Below are 15,674 nucleotides of genomic sequence, written 5' to 3' on the forward strand. Positions count from 1 at the left end.
GTAATAGGATTATGAATGATTTTGTTTTATTTTTTTGCTTCAGTGTATTTTTGTAATTTCAACAGTGAATATTATATTACTTTTTAAAAAGGAAAATATAATTTTTATAAAATGAAAAATAAAAACTACACAATTATAGTTATGATTTACTCTCAATCAGAGATGAGATCATGAAAAAAAGAGCAATATCACAAAGAGTAAAGAAGAAATATAAATTAGAAAATTATGAAAGCAACTAAGTATAAAAAAAGGAATAGGAGAGATTCAGAATAGTGTTTCAGTCCAAGAAATACACTGTGAACAGGTACGAGACCTTTTATTTTTATTGTGAATGCCAAAAACTAACAGTCAACAAAGTGTATACAAAGTTTAAAAAATGTGTGTTTCCGTCATTTATTTTCTTTCATCAACATCTGAAGATTGATGTTATTTCCTTCTAGTCTTTATTAATGACTTGGAAAATTGTAAATGAAATTAAATACAGTACATAAATTCACTGAATATTTCTTTTGAGTAATTTCAGTTACCACCATTAGATATGATGTCTCATTATTACTGCTGTAGTGCAGTCTATGGTACTTTGCACTGTAAAAATAATTTTTGTGTACCTTATCCCATTTATTCTCATCAAAACCCTTGGAAGTTGTATCATTTCCACTTTTCAGAGGAAGAACCACAAATCTAGCAAGGTTACATGACTTCCCAACATCCCAGAAATGCTCAAAGCAAGTGGAAACCAACAAAACCAAGCCTACCATAGATCATAATTCTCAAATGAGTAATAGTTTGGAGAACATTCATACAAGACATGAAATGCCTATGTTTTATTTTCCTTCTATAATAATAAACTTAATTCCAAAATTGTTTGTTCTGCTTCTATGAGCGATCTTCATGAGTTTGTAAGAGCTGCTGATTGCAGAGCATCACAGAACAGTTTCCAGCTACTTCTATCAAATCATATCATAGTTTTTTCCACATTTCCTACACATCTTGCAAAAATAATGTTCTGCAAATTATTTTGACATCTTGTTGAGAATTTTAGCAAAGCTTTATTCTTCACCTCTAATTTGATTTTTAAAATATGTATGTAGTAACAGATATATCAATATTATTTAAGACATGAACCTTAGATGAGGTAATTATAAACACCTATTAAATAAGTAATTAGACATCCAAGAGTCTTTGAGGATAATTTCAAGATCGAACTGGAGACAAATTTGGTTAATTTCCTAAAATATTATATTTTTTGTTTCCTATTTATATTGTGAACTTTTCTACCTAAGAATTAGAAAGTAGCCTCTAAGAAACATAAGAAATAATTTAAATTAGCTTCTAGATCATAGAACTCCTTTTCACCCTCATTGTGGTTATTTGCAGGAGGGAGGAGAGATGTAAACATCCAGGTAGATAAACCATGTAGCATACTGACTCTGAGTTTCTTTCTCTATTCACATTCAGTGACATTGCCTCCTTTTCATGGCATCTACCCATACTTATCTATATGCTGGAAATTCTCAAAATTATTTGTGTAGCTCAGACTTTTCCTCTGAGTTCTAGAAACCTTTCCCTGACTTAAGATTTCCGTTTGGTTGTCTCATGGGGTTTCACAAATAATATGTCCAAAATGGAACTCTTATATTTTCCTCAAATATTAATATATTTTCAATCTTCACTATCTCAGGAAAAGGCAGCACCACATATCCAGTTGCTTGAGCCAGAAAATGCCCATCATCCTTGGTTCCTTACCTTCACATCCAGTGCCTCAGGAAGTCTTTTCCTTGTACCTACTAATTCTATCACGTAGGTCCAGCATCAGTCCAGCAGCCTTTAACTCCACTACCAATATGGTAGTCCAAGCCTCCTTACAGAATTTTATCTCCCCTTCCAACCACCCTCTATCCAACCTGGTAATCACACAGCAGCCAAACAATCTTTTAAACAAAAATTGCAATAATAGCAACCTCCATTAATTTTTCAGTTGGCTAACCAGGTAGTTAATGCCCTAGATTAAATATCTATTTCACACACTTCCACTTGTTTATTTTAGAGTTTTATGAAGTTATAGCTATAATACACAGTATATGTTAAAGCATACAGTTTGATGAGTTTTGTTATCTTTAAAGCTATCATCACAAGATAACAAACATATCTGTCAACTTCAAAATTTTAATTTATAGCCTTTTTAATGCCTCCATCCTCTTTTCCCCACCCATGTCTACAAATAACCACTGATCAGCTTTATGCCACTCAAGATCATTTGGCATTTTCTAGAAATTTATAGAGATGGATTAATACTTCCACTTTCCTAAGCTACTCACAGAATCCAAATTGATTTATCTGGTTCCATTCTTACAAAAAAAAAAAAAAAAAAAAGAAAGAAAGAAAACTAGGGTGAGGAAGTTTAATGGAAATCATTGGGAAAATGCCAGTATGGGTTGTCCAGTTTTCAAAACGCTTTATGAAACTTCTGAAACACTATAACACTTTCATGTGCTTTTATCTTTTTCAACCCTAATAAAAATTATATTAATAATGAAATTTCATTTTTAATTAAATTTTTAATAAGCCTTTTCTTGGCCCAATTTTAAATCTAGATTTGTCTCTCTCTTTTTTAACATTAGCATCATGATTTGGGAGATTCTATCTTTCTAGAGACCCTGTGATGTTAGTTACAGAAACTGAGCATGCATTGTGTGTGTTTACCAAAGAACTAAATCTTAACGATGCAAGGAATTCCTTACAATGCAAAGAATATTCCATTTTGTAAGAAATGTTTGTAGACTTTTCCAACGGAATTTTTAATTTTATAATATTTGATGATTGTATTGTTATTTATTTCAGATTATATACAAGTTTCATTATACTGTATGTTTAATTAATATTCTAAACTGTAATTTCTCTTCCTAGAATAATCATAGCTTTTTTGCTTATTGTTGCTTTGAAAGGTGAATTTTAAATTGCACTTTGAAATGAGAATGAAGGGAAATGCCAAAATACAACTAATTTCACTTCTTTTTGGAATTTGACATTTTCCACTATTTAGGTAATATAAAAACACACCACCTAAATTAAAATGTATTTAATAGCATCGTTTTCACAACATTTTAATTGTTGTCACATTTCTTCTTTGTTTAGGGAGACGGCTGGTGAATACCCGTGGGATCTAAAAAACAAGTAAGATTTAAAACATGCTAGTTTTTTTTTTTTTCAGTGTGGTTTTCAAATTTTCTTTGTTTTATTACTTTATAGTATTTCTTTACTACTATAAGCTGTAGCTTCTTAGAAAAGTGTTAGCGATTTTATTACAGAGCATGAGGAATAAAAGTGAACTTTCAACTTTCAGATTATTTGGAGGCTTTAAAAAGCTACATGAATTTTCTGTGTATGGTAGGCAAACAGAAAGACATTACATATGGAGTGAAATTCCAAGCACAAAGTAATGGGCATGTTTTTATTTTGAGTGAGTTCGAATCCTTAGAGTGAATTTTAATAAGGTAATTATTTACAACATATATATGCTATTACTGTCTTATTCCTACCTCCTGCCTAAGAGTGGAATAGGTCACAGAGTGGTTCATTTGATTCGCCAAACCTACCTCATGGTGCACCATGAGAGATTTGGACAATGTGAGGTACATCCCTCAAATTGGAATGAGATGTGTTGGGATGGTGAGGGGAGGGACGTCAGTTAATGGAGTAGAAAAGAGAACAGGTGAAATAATGGTCAAAAGGAAAGCAAATGAGTAAGGGGAAAATTGAAAATAATGTCAATAATAGGGAAGAAAACAGATCACCATAAGGATAAAGAGAGTAAACAGATTACATACACTTTATTGTCAACATTTGGAAGAAAGGAAATAAAGGTAGAACAAATTTATAGAGAGTTGAAACTAAAAAGAGGTAGAGACAGGGTATGTAATAAGTTGTACTTGAGAAAAGGGGAGAGATAAAAGTAAGTGATAAAAGATGGAGAAAGTTACATTTTTAATTTTTGCTACTTATTTGACAATTTAGTTGAAACTAGAACTTGAGTGGTTTAAAAAATAGAAACATTGAATATTTTTATCTATTTCATTGAGGAAGAAAAAAGTCTAGTCATTGTGTAATTATTTGATGTTTCTGTGAATCTTGCTTTATGCTCAATTTAAGCTATGCTCAAATGAAGAAAATGTTTCTTGATTTGTTTCAAGTTTTCTTATGAGTGTTCTAAACCTGCTCTACTCTTGAAATCACTTGACTTCTAAAAAAGGGAAAAACATGCATTTAGAGAGGTGAAATAAGTCATTAAAATGTGTTTCTAATCTACACAAAGCATATGTTAAACAATTCAAACTTATAGTCAGAACAGCTCAAATTACTCCTGCATTCGGGGACACAAAGCCTTAGATTTACCCTGTAGTTATCCTATAATTGCTATTTGCAGGCAAAGGAAAAGTGAACAGAGGTGCTGATCTCAATATTAATGTAGAGATTTACCAAGGAACCTTGTAGAATTGACAGTTTTCTGTCCCAGAGTGTAAATCATAAAGATTCATCCAGGTAACCTCCTTTTTATCGGCATAAAGATACAAACAGGTAAAAATTAATTCTTAGAAGCATTTTCACAATATTTTAATTAGGAAGTGTGGCTTTGAGTTTATGGTTGTTGTTGTTGTTGTTTTGTTTTTTCTTTGGCAGCTATTATGTGTTAATCATTTATCGTCACAATAAAAGGTCTCTTTCTTCCTAACATTTGAAGTATCTTGGGGAAAATATTTTGGTTATTTATGGTCTATTGTGTATAAAGCTATCACTAATAGTCCACCATTCATTATTTTCCTAACTATAGAGTAGACTTTGATGATGGTAGAGTGGAAAGTGCCTGTTGACTCTGACTCCAAAATACTGGGTAAAGTTTCAGCACCATCATTAAGATCCACTTAGTCACCCGGGGCCTCAATGTTTTAATGTTCAAAACAAGGATAATACTGTCTACTCAAGATTGCTGTGGCATTTGAACAGCTTATCAATCTGAAATTATTTGGGGCTTGGTCAAGATTAATAGATGACGTACCTGGTGACACTTGGGTTCTAGCTCTCTAGAGTTTCCTATCCAGAATCCCATGAGCCACATAAATGATTTTGCGAGGATTGTTGCCAGTGTTTGCACTTGTGATTCAAGTTTATCATTTAAAATGTTATTGGGGGGTGGGGGAGGGTAAATCAACCTATCATTCAAAAAGCTTTAGTCATCATCATCCTGGCTCTATATCTGGAGTGCAGGAAAAGTCCTTCAGCATCATCAAAATCTTCACGTGCTTTCTGGTACTTTATGTTCCTCAATGGAAAAAAAATCTAGGATGCTTTCTCCTATTTTGGTGGTGCTAGGCCAGGTGGTTTTACAAACATCTCCTGAGATAATCCTCACATCTGTCATGTAAATAATATCTGATTGTCCTCTTTCCCAGATTATTCTCAGAACAGCCAAATAACATGACTAAGGTCACCTAGGTAGAAAAGGGAAGGAACTGAAATTGTGACTCAGAACTCTGCCCACAGCTCATGTATATTACAAAACACCCTCCTACCTTCCTTAGTGAAATATAACATTTTCAATACAAATATTTGTAGAAGTATTGTCACAGTGATTTTATCCACATTGATGGAGAGAAAGCATTTTACGGTAAAAAGGAGGTGAAGCAAAAGTGATTGCTAGTTCCAAAAGAGGATGAGGAGTGCTGAAAGGGTAAGTAGTAAGACAGTCTTGCTAACTCAGTATTGTGCCTTGGGTAAGCTCTATGGGGAGGCATTAGTAAGCATTAAAAAAATGCTTCCTTCTTGGCCAGTTGACAGCAGAGTCAACCTCAAGTCCTCCTGCATGTACTTTTAAGTGCAAATTGATCTACATTCCTCTGACAGTTTAGCAGAAAGAAACTTTATTTTCTTTCTACTTACTTTCTTTTCTTAACCAAACCCCAAAGCTTCTCTTTTCTGGCCCTGCTTTTCTGCTGATGGTGTGAAGTCTGTGGTTCATCTGAGTTGGCCTAGGTATATTTATTGAAGTCAGGGAAGAGAATAACTATTATATCTAAATGCACATTGAACAATCCCTTTGAGGTATTAGCCTCTTGAACTTCATTAAGGAAAAAAAAAAAAAAGCTCTTAGAAAAAAAAAAAAGCTCTTAGAAAAAGTAAAATGGAAGTCCCTGCATGATTAGTTAATTAAGTTTAAAAATAATTGTTTTTAATTAACTTCATTAAAATAAACCTGTTTTATTCTTTTGTTAGACCAATTATCCTAGACTGTTAATCAAAATCAACAAATAATTCTCTTTCTGGTCCTTCATACACACACACACTCACATGCACAGATATACATACAAATACTTAGACACATGTACACACATACTATGATAATATTTTTCCCTCTCTCAATTAAATATTCTATATTATCTATTCTGTAGAATATATTGTATAATGTTGAAAAAGTGAATTTGGAGAAAAGTTGAAATGATTGAGCCTTAAACGTGTTATGACATTTTGAAACTTTAAATAATCCACGCCTATCTAAACCCTGTGTTTTCAGTAGTCATCATCTTGTTTCGCAAACGAGAGGCTGTGTGTAGAAATACGTTTTCATTGTGCTGATATCACAGTACGGATTTCTCTTTCCTCAGATTGTCTCCAGTGTAAATACGCTGCTTGATAAAGATGACAGTGAACTTAAATTGATTGCTAGGCAACTGTATTGTTATTACCATAGATAAACACTCCTATTTCCTCTTTGGTGTTTTCCTGGTAAGGAGTTTCTGGACAAGCTTAATGCTTTCTTTTGGGTTGATTATGATCTTATACTTTCTAAGTAATCACATAGGTATCCTTTATTCTTTTGGATTTAATGCATAGAAAAGTTCAGAGGGAAAAGGTGAGCTATTAGATGGTGTTTTTCAAGGCATGATGAGAAACAGGGACATCGTTATTGAGGAATATTTGGAGTCCTGTACATGAGCAGTAATCTAAATTGTTCAACGTAAGCATGTTTCCATCTAGATTCTGAGAACTAAGCATAATCTTGGGATCGTGGGGAAGTTTTATTTACAATATCCACTTCGTTCATGAAACTCAAATAAATGCTTCCAGAATGAAATGAGGTAATAGCAATGGACCAAACAGTTGTTTATTTTACGTGGCTACCTCTTTATTTCCAAGGAGAGTTATTGTTCCCCTGTGAGTCTTACACAGAGCTTACAATTTACTTGATGTAGAAAAATGTTCACTATCTACCACAACTACTGTTTATGAGGATCAGAAGGCATCAAGAGGGCAAAAGTGCAGCAGCCAAGAGGAGTTCAAGAGTGAGGGAACTTCAGAGTGCAGCCTCATAGTCAGGCTGGTTAAACTATAAGATGCACCTAACAAAGATTCATGTTACCCAGGAAACCCGGCTTGCACATTGACCACTAGAGTGACTGTAATGCCTGTTTTTTTTTTTTTTTTTTTTTTTTGCGGTACGCGGGCCTCTCACTGTTGTGGCCTCTCCTATTGCGGAGCACAGGCTCCGGGCGCGCAGGCTCAGCGGCCATGGCTCACGGGCCCAGCCGCTCCGCGGCATGTGGGATCTTCCCGGACCGGGGCACGAACCCGTGTCCCCTGCATCGGCAGGCGGACTCTCAACCACTACGCCACCAGGGAAGCCCTGGAATGCCCTTTTGTGAAAGGAAGGAAGGGTTGAGTTAGTGAGAATAGATTAATGGAACTAATGCTGACAATGGCATTTTCACTACCACTATGAAAAAGCACAGTAGACACTTTACAGTGCCTGTTACACCATGGTCTTCCCTGAATTTTGAGGTCAGTTCAGCTGGCTGGCTCAGGGCAGAATTGGTCCTGTGTGCATATATTTGTAGCAGTGCCCATATATTTGTAGCCATACAATAGTGCTAATACTTGGATCTTCTATATTCTCTTAGAGCCACATATTTACATCTGGGAAGAAAATCGGTATCCAAAAGGGCTATTTCAGGATAGTGAATGAACTGGCCTCCAGTGCAGCTGGTAATGCAGCAGGGAAAGGAAGACGAGGAGGCTTGTTTCTTATGCCCTTTACGGCAGGAAAAAAAAAAAAAAAAAGCACCACTATTCATTAAACATGAACTGTTACCAAATATAGAAGTGAGTGAGTATCCTTTCATATTTGAAGACTGTTACTAGTTCTGTCTTGTGAGTCATTGCTTTTTTGCTATCATCAATGATCAATAATAGAACACAGCAATGATGGTGCAGCATTGTGGGGAACTCCCGCGGCACATTTATTTTCCCCATTACCTTGAGAGTGGTTTCCAAGATTAATTCTAGTGTCAGTGACTCCATTTTAATTGTTGTTGCAGAAGCTCTTTAAAGTATGTCAGAGTTCAGCCACTCTTGTGTTACTTTGATGTGAGTCCCTAAAGCCTCAAATTGAAAGCAAACAAACGTAAGACCTGGCAAGAGTTCAAATATCAGTGCATTAATTTTTTTTTTTTAAATTAACATCTGTACTATCTGCATCCCTCTTTTTAACTCTCTTTCTTTCTGCCCCTGTTAGTATGATTAGTTGTGTTTATCTATTTCATTAAAGAAATTCAGACACTCAAAAATCTTTATTGAAAACTTAATCTAAGGCAGTGGCCAACTCTCTGATATAGATTTGATATAGATGTTTGACACTGTAAGCTAGTGGATTGTAAATGCAAAGGCAAATGACAGTGCTCCCTTCAACAGTACATATCCTAAAATTTGAACCATACAGAGAAGGTTATCATGGCCCTGAGCAACAGCAAGTCACAGGGTTTCTTTTAGCATTGCTGAGTGTTATGAAATTTTATGAAGTTTTACTCTTCTACCTGATGATACAGGATGTAATGGCAAGGATACATGCCCTCACAGATAATGGTGATTGCAGAATGGCAAAAATACATACATATGGCCTTAGACTTTAACTGATAGAGCTTGATAAAAATTTCAATACTATTTCATAGATCTACCTTGTTCTCATATCCACTTAAAGTACAGCAGTCATTTGACATTGTAAATAGTTTCCCTGTATCTGTGTGTGAAAGGAAATCATCTTACCTACCATAACTTCCTTGAGTATATGAATTTATCTCTTTTGTAGTCTTCTCAAATAATCTTAATAATGCTTGACTCATGGTACTCACTCAGTATGTACTGAACAGGTATATTAGTTTTCTATACTATGTAACAAATTACCACACACTCAGTAGCTTAAAACAACACGTATTTATTATCTCACAGTCTCTATGGGTTTGTTTGGGCATATTTTGCTGGCTTCTCTACAAGGATGCAATCAATATATCAGCCTGGGGCTTAGTTCTCATCAGGAGGCCCAACTGGTGATGGATCCACTTCCAAGTTCACTCAGGTTGTTGGCAGAATTTCTTTCTGACCGTTAAAAATGAGGCTCTAGCTTCTTGTTGCTTGTTGGCTGGAAGCTTCTCTCAGTTCCTAGAGGCTGCCTGAAGTTTACTACCTCATGGCCCTCTCCAAAAGCCCTCTCATAACATTACACCTTACTTCTTTAAAGCCAGCAAGGGAGAAGGAGAGCCTCTAAGCCAGTCCAATAGAAAGATGGAGTTTTATATAATATAGCATAATCAGGGGAGTGAAATCCTATCGCCTTTGCCAAATTCTCTTGGTTAGAAGGAAGTCACAGGTTCTGTCCACACTCAAGGGGACAGGATCATACAAGAGTATAGACACCAGGAGGAAGGGACCCTGGGGACCACCTTCAAGTCTGTCTGCCAAGTAGGTATCAACATTAAAACCAGTATAAGGAGCAGCCCTGATTCCAAACTTTGAGCCAGAATTTAAAATCACATTAGAGAAAAAAACATGTTAGTTTGGTCTTACTAAAGGAAATACAAAAGAGCTGTTAAAATAGCTGTAGAGTTGTCACTACACTAGATTTACAAATGCACCATGTCCACAGCATTTCCACTTATAAGAGGCTGAATCTTCAGGGAATAGGAGCATATTGTTTGCTTAGTCTGACAGTGAATAACATGTGAACCTCTTTCCTTGCTGAGTACATTCTGAGTTTCAGGACTTTGAATAACACAGTTTGTTCTAATGTACACCTCACTGTCTACTATTGTTTGGACTGTAACAACCACAGAGGTGATTATATACTATGTAATTACAGACTGCAGTCACTAAGCATTTTACCATCTATTTACCCATAGGTCTGTTTTCTCATATAAGCACTTAATTCTATAATATTTAAATCAAAAGCTCCAGGCTTACTAGTCTTCCAGAATGTGAGAATAATTGTTGAATTATAAGTTATTCCCCCGAGGAACAGTGTATTGGGACATGTGGGACCATGTAACCTTGGAGCAGCCACATCTGGCGAGCCCTGAAAAGCTCCCCACCTTTATATCTTTCTGGAGTTCAAAAACAGACACATTCTCAGGGCCCCAGCAGACCCTAATTGCCACTTTCTACTTAAGAGAAGCAATCTGTAAGGTAACCAGAATTCCATAGCAATTTATAACTCGGGCAATCTAACTTATGATCCTACTACATATGAACCCTAACACAAAGGAGAAGTTTTCCATGCCAAAATGATCACCATGAACCATTGAAATTTAAAAATAATTGTGTTATCCATATTAAGTCTTGGGAACACCCTTTGTGTCTGTTGTGTTATACACACATGACATTTTCAGTCCACCACTAATCCCTCTCACATGTAACAATGATCCTGTGACAATCCAGTCCATGTGTATCAGTCAGGACCCTTTCAGAAAACTGATGACATTTAAAAAAGGTTGAAGAGCATTTAATAAAGTGACTCTTTACAGAGGGATAGATAGGGTTAAAGGACAGTGAAGCATCCTGGGCTAATTATAACTGGAAGCTACTTCCACACCCAGGCTCAATAGAACACAAGGTTATCAGAAGCCAGAAAGACCTATACTGTTTAAGAGCGTCACCCAACAAGACCCTAAGATAAAAAAAAAAAAAAAAAAAAAAAAAAAAAAACACCAAAAAAAACATATGACAACATGTACCCTGGCAGGTAGAGTACAAGGAAAATAAACACCATGACTCCTCATTTCTTTTACCTTCTAATATTCTACTGGTGCCTCACATTGACCCAACAAGAAACTGCAAGGCAAGAGGGCCTGGTTGATGCCATCCTAAAATGTTAATCTCATGAAGCACTGAGCAAGGGGGAGAGGTTGAAGAATGGGTCAGGAGGGACAAGCAGGGATTATCCTATAGCATGTCAGTGTTCATCAGAGCACAAAGATAGTTGTAGATAATTTTGTCCCTTTTTTCTTAAAATTCTAACTTTGTTCATGGTCTGAGTTTTAACAGTTTCTTCCTTTTATGCCTGGGGAATATTGGTCAAAGATATGTAGAATCTGTTGCTTTCACCTTAGGAACGACATCAATCATATTTCATTTATTCATATTCTGACGTCTTTTCAGAAACCATGGAGCTTTTAGAAAGGATTGTTGAAATCTTGAATGTTCTTCTAACCATTCACAACTGGAGTATCCCCTGAGGCAATTCCTAACAATTTCCATCTTTCTACAGGCTGGCCAACTTTAAGATAATTTGATAACTCCAAATCTTGTTTAGAGGAAGACCTAAGGACTCTAAGGACAAAAAACTACCCCAAATCCCTCCACACAAGACCCAAGTCAACATAAAATTTTCAGAACTCCTTAAAAGATGGCTAACCAAAATCTGGGGAGAATTTCTAAATGTAACTATAAATTATAGCATATTACCTAGTACTTTTTTAAAAAAATAAATTTATTTATTTTTATTTATTTTATTTTTGGCTGCGTTGGGTCTTTGTTGCTGTGTGCGGGCTTTCTCTAGTTGCGGCGAGTGGGGGCTACTCTGCCTTGCGGTGTGTGGGCTTCTCTTGTTGTGGAGCACAGGCTCTAGGTTTGCGGGCTTCAGTAGTTGTGGCACGTGGGCTCACTAGTCGTGGCTCGCGGGCTGTAGAGCGCAGGCTCAGTATTTGTGGTGTATCGGCTTAGTTGCTCCGTAGCACGTGGAATCTTCCCGAACCAGGGCTCGAACCTGTGTCCCCTGCATTGGCAGGTGTATTCCCAACCACTGTGCCACCAGGGAAGCCCTTACCTAGTACTTTTGCAGTCTGCCCTAGCACTCTTCTTGCAGAGAGAAAAATAAAATAAAATAACTTTTGAGACAGACAATTTTAAAAATGGCACATGCATTACAGAATGAAATCTTCCAGTTTTATCAGTGGAGAGACAAATATTTACTGTATCTAAATTAAATTGATATTAACTCTAAACCTAATTGTTATTCAACTTGTTTTTTATTTCTAAGCACTCATACAAATTTTTACAAGTCATATTTTTCTCCATGCCAACTGACCTACCTTCATAAAATCTTTCTCTCTTCAAGTTTTATAAAATTAAAAAAAATTTTTTTGGCTGTCTTTGGTCTTCGTTGATGCCCACGGGCTTTCTCTAGCTGTGGCGAGTAGGGGCTACTCTTCGTTGCAGGGCACAGGCTGCTCATTGCGGTAGCTTCTCTTGTTGAGGAATAAGGGCTCTAGGCATGCGGACTTCAGTAGTTGTGGCACACATGTTTAGTTGCTCCCTGGCACGTGGGATCTTCTTGGACCCTGGCTCGAACCCATGTCCCTATCATTGGCAGGTGGATTCTTAAACACTGTGCCACCAAGAAAGTCCCTCCCTTCAAGTTTTAAATTAAAAGTTACCACTGAAATTTGTAGATCCTTTAGACGTTAATGTTAGGACTGTAAAAGCTATGCAACCCAACATTTCAATTCTGTTGGGTTTAAGTTTAGCCTTTGTATGACTTAGGACAAGTCAATTTTTATTAATTTTCAATTTCCTCATTTCTTAAACAGATGATAGTTCTGATTATCTTTTGTTGTAGTTTTGATAATGTGCATATAAATAGTGTTTTGTAGATGTCAAGCAAAATATTGATGATAATGGAAAAAAATTACAGAATTAATATTAGGCGAATGTAGAGATGTCTGTACTTCTGTAGAGAGGTCTACTAGATTTGTACTTCTATAGAGAGGTCTACTAGATTTAAATATACATTAGCTTGATTTTGTAGGTTTTTGTTTTTTGTTTTTTTAACTTTATGTGCATTTCTTCCAACACAGTATGCCAGACACTACTTTGGTTCCTCCTTTAATTATAAACATATAATTAAAGATTTGTCCCTTTTAGCACAAAGTCATAAAATTTATCTTAAGCAAAATTATTCTTATACTTTATCTGACATAATACTTACTGCATTAATATTATGGTAAAAGAGAAAAAATAAGATTTTATATAGTTTTTCAAAACATAGTTATATTAATATAGCGATTTTTGAAATTCTATAACCACCCATTCCCAGTATATTATTAATGAGTCTAGATAATAATCTTGGCAAAATTCCAAAAATCATGTTAAACAGTGGTTGGAATATTTTAACCCAGAATTTCACCATTAGACTTCTTTTTTTTTTTTTAACATCTTTATTGGAGTATAACTGTTTTACAATAGTGTGTTAGTTTCTCCTTTACAACAAAGTGAATCAGTTATACATATACATATGTTCCCATATAGATTTATTTATGTTTCCTTTCTCTCATCAACACCAGAGGCCAATGATATCGTAGGTGCAAAGTTCATATCCTCCCTTTTTCCATAGAAGTGCCAGATTGGAGACTCTATAATGCACTCTTACTAACAGAAGGGAGAAGGTATGGGTTACTTAATAGCTCAGTATGGACTGTGGCTTTCTTAGCTGGCACATAGGCTAAGTAGGCACCCAAAATGGTTAAAAATATTAACAGATACCATCTTGTAACCTTGTCTTTTTATTTATCTGTTTTTCATACCTGTTTTCCTCAAGATTTTTAAAAATCCCTGATTTTGGGTTTTTGTGTGTGTGTGTGTGTGTGTGGTACACGGCCCTCTCACTGTTGTGGCCTCTCCCGCTGCGGAGCACAGGCTCCGGACGCGCAGGCTCAATGGCCATGGCTCACAGGCCCAGCCGCTCCGCGGCATGTGGGATCCTCCCAGACCGGGGCACGAACTCGTATCCCCTGCATCAGCAGGCGGACTTTCAACCACTGCGCCACCAGGGAAGCCCCCAAAATCCATGATTTTTAAATGACGTTTGTTTTCCATTTTTAAGAGATTTTAATTAGCCTCTTCTTCCATGACTTGGTTAAGAAATTTTTGCCAGAGGTCAATAAGAGTGTAACGACTTTCCCAGGAAAGACAGTCTCTTTACTCTTCTAAAATGAAGGATCATCCGTGCTTATATGATTTGTTGCCATGGTTTGACTAAATAGATTTGTCTCTATGGAACAAAGACTTGAATTCTATCTATAATTTTTATTCTGCCAAAATGATGATTCCAAAATACATATTGCTGTGTCTCATTCCTGCTTAGATATGTGCTTTTTACAAAGCATGTAAGGCTTTTCATGAACTGATTCCTTCCTCCTTGTCTAGCTTTTCTTTCTACCTTACTTCCACTTCCAGGTGTCCTGTGCTTTAGCACTACTAAACTTATCATATATTGCTGCCACAACGGCTGGCTTCTTCTGTGGTACCATGACTTGTATATGTGTCTCCTTCAGTTAATCCCGTGACACTCTAACTTCTAATAGCCCTGCTATACTCTATGTTAATAATGTGTTTGCGAACAATTTGAAAGTAGAGATCTCATCTAATTCTTCTTTGCATCACCAGTGGAGTATCTAGTATACAGTAGGCTCCAAAAATTGTTTATGAATAAGTAAATTGTACCACAGACAAAACTTAAGACGTCTAGAAGAATGCTTCCCAGTGAGCTGCAAGAACTTATTGACATCTTATCAAGCAAATGGAATTGTCCTAAAAAAGTCTTATGACAGTCACAATTGTGTATGTAGGAAAGTGAGTAAATATTTGGGTTAATTGACAGGACTTGTATCTTTTTGTTTCTACTGTGAAATCAGAGAGGTTTCTGGTCTGATCTCTAACTTTCAATAGTTTTCTAGGTTTCAGTTGCTGTCTTTTCTAGTCACAAGAAGGAAAGGGCCCCAGAATGTAAGATTATGCTTCATTGTTTTAACAGAGACAAAAATTACTGTTTGTCATTTTAATTGTATCTTGTATTTTGAACTTTTTGGAGATACAATTAGCAAAAGCAATATAAGAGCCATATTGATTTAATGTCACTGTTTTAGCCAGAGTCAGTCAAAAGGAATCCATAAGCGTCCTTATGCATACCACATACTCCTTGTATTTTTTTCTTAAGTATGTTTCCAATTCAGGTTTTTAAAACTTGGAATCAGTTTCCCCACTTAAATTGTAGTTGTAAGCTCGCTGTTCAATTCCAAGCTGAGGTCACATAAGTCTAGTTGATCTCTAATGTAGCTTGGTGTGGAGGCCCAGTGGCCACAGGCCGTGGGCCATGAGAGGATGGTGCACTAGCAGACCTGGACTTCATTGTATATTTGTTATGTTTTCCACTTCCAAATGATAATTCTGTGCTCTCCAAGTGACATTCTTGTAAAAATGATTTTACAGTAAATTTGGTGTATTATTAATTCAGCAAAATACTAAATGAGTACAGAACAAAACATGTATATATATATGTCACACACACAGTACACACACCT

General features: G+C 36.0%; 1 protein-coding gene across 48 annotated transcripts in view; it reads left to right on the forward strand.

Moving 5' to 3' along the window:
* PTPRD (protein tyrosine phosphatase receptor type D) overlaps positions 1 to 15,674 on the forward strand; it is a 2,126,684-nt gene that overhangs the window by 1,466,269 nt on the left and 644,741 nt on the right. For all 48 annotated transcript variants that reach the window (XM_067041545.1, XM_067041546.1, XM_067041519.1 and 45 more), the window contains one exon: positions 3,136 to 3,174. The gene's annotated coding sequence lies outside the window, so the exon portion shown is untranslated. The remainder of the gene's footprint in view (positions 1 to 3,135; positions 3,175 to 15,674) is intronic.

Source organism: Kogia breviceps, chromosome 8 (genome assembly GCF_026419965.1).
Source record: "Kogia breviceps isolate mKogBre1 chromosome 8, mKogBre1 haplotype 1, whole genome shotgun sequence".
NCBI lineage: Eukaryota > Metazoa > Chordata > Mammalia > Artiodactyla > Physeteridae > Kogia > Kogia breviceps.